Genomic DNA, 2,417 nt, shown 5'->3' with positions numbered 1-2,417 from the left:
TGTGTTTAGGTATATAATATATTTTTTAATTGCATATAATGTAATTTCTATATTTCCATTTTCCTCTCATGTATTAATGTTATATTTATAACTAGAAATGAAAAGCAACTATTTGTATTTGTGTAAAAGTTCTGTANGCTAACCATAGGCTTTAGCTTAAAGTGGATTCTTTCAGTTTCCAGACAAGTGCCTATTTCTAGGTTAGGTATTGTGAGATATTGTCCAGACAAACCAGCCAAACCCACCTGAACATCTGACCTATAGACCTATGAGATAATAAGTAAACGTTTACTAAGCTAAAAAGTTTATGTTAATGCATTACGCAGCAATAGAAAATTAATATACATGCTTTCAAAAACTGTACATAACATTGCTTTTGTGATTATTAAACTTCTAGTTCATTCAAGGGGCAAAAGTCATATGCCTCTTCAGTTCTAGGAAATAAGGTAAACAAGATTGTCCTCTGAAATCAAAATCGTGAATTAAAGAGAAAGATGCCCAATTTGCTTTAAATCAGCGGATTATAAATTTTTGGATGTGATGCCAATTTAACAAAACTATGAAATCCTTTTCTCAGAGATGAAAATAAACTTGCATTTATAGGCACAATACTTTTTGTGGAATATCAAGATTGACTTATAAGACACTGTCTCTAACAGGACAACTCCAGTACCCATAGAGCATAAACACAAAATAGTTTAACATATCAACCTCATCAGAAAAAAAATCTAAATCATTTAGAATAAGAGATAAATTTCACACACATTTTGAAGTATCATAGGCACAAAGGAAGGCAATGCCAACTAAGTCACTGTCCCGAAGCAGTTCCCTGACACCCCATGTAATTATCTGGCAAACTTTGCTATATTATCTACAACTTTTAAAGCCTGTTGTATTCTTACTTTGATTTGTTAAACTATGTGTCTCTTTTATCTGAGCATAAACTCAGCCTCTGATTACTTGTTCTACTGGGTAACTTATTTTAAAATTAAGTGTGAGTTAGTATGATTGTCTCACCTATCTAATATCCTGGGAGTGATACCTCCTATCATATCCTTTAAATTTTATTCTAAATCTTTCTTAGCTTGACTGACATAAATTAACATTACCCAGCTGAAACAGCTTTGGGATGGTATGAGACTGAGTTTCTTGTCCTGCAAGCCAAATGTCAGTCTGGACAATGATTAATTCATTAAGATACAAGTATGTGTGGCCAGAAGGTCTCCAGATGACACCCTCACTTCCTTTTGTGGGTCTTAATTGAACTTGTCCACATTTAAAAAATAATTTCATAGGCTTAGTATTAACAATCTTTTTTAAAAAAATAATGTAGGAGTCAAATTAAATTTCATTATAGCACATTGTTCATAGCTCAGGTTAAAAAGGCCAGTAATAAATTAGTGCTTAGAATGGTCAACATTCAGGGTACTAATTAAAAAGGTGGACTTCATTTACAACTTTTTGTTAAAGCAACTTATGTTATTTCCTTTGACACCCCTGGAAACCTTTCAATTAACTACCAACTGCAGGCACTGAGAACTCATTGGAAAATTAATGGAAACTATTTTTCTGTTTTTTTATTGTGCATCCTTCATTCTTATCTTTCCTAAATAGTGTATAAACATAAAAAGTAAGATGTAACTCAAATGTTTGAATAAATTATTTCAAGTGTCAATACCTAAAAATTTAAGGGCTTTGAGATATGTACTTTGTAGTTCACGTTTTTTTCAGATAGAACTCCAGTTGAATTTGTACTATTTTGCGTTGTTAATAACAGAGCATTATTTCATTAGTTATCTTTAAACGTTGGTGCAAGATAGGGTTATAAAATATTCCACTAAGGTAACATAATTTTCCGTCATCACTAGTGTGTTGCTTCTAAGCGTAAACATAACAGTAATTGTTTTCTATGATCTTATATTTTAAAAATGTTGTCCTTTTTAATCCGATATTTGTACTGTGAAATTTTCTGAGTCTATTTCCTCTTTTATTTTCTTCATGATATATTTGAAGTGCAGAATTTTAAATTTTGATGATGTCTAAATCTTTTTATTTATTTGTTCATTTATTTATTTAGTCTTTTATGGTTTTTATTTTTTTATCCTGTCCTAAAAATGCTTTGCCTAGCTCATGGTCACAATTATATTTTCTTTTCTTTTCTTTTTTTCCCCCTGAACTTTAATAGTTTCAGCTTTTGTGTTTAGGTATATAATATATTTTTTAATTGCATATAATGTAATTTCTATATTTCCATTTTCCTCTCATGTATTAATGTTATATTTATAACTAGAAATGAAAAGCAACTATTTGTATTTGTGTAAAAAGTTCTGTACAAATAATTATTTATATGTTACTAAGTCAAAATTGTTTCAAAATGGTTGAAAATATCAAAACTTCCTTAAACGTATTTAGCAGCA

The sequence above is a fragment of the Rhinopithecus bieti genome, unplaced genomic scaffold (assembly GCF_001698545.2).
Source record: "Rhinopithecus bieti isolate Rb0 unplaced genomic scaffold, ASM169854v2 scaffold_18956, whole genome shotgun sequence".
Taxonomy (NCBI): domain Eukaryota; kingdom Metazoa; phylum Chordata; class Mammalia; order Primates; family Cercopithecidae; genus Rhinopithecus; species Rhinopithecus bieti.
The sequence above is the reverse complement of the archived record's forward strand: the minus strand, read 5'-3'. Positions refer to the sequence as shown.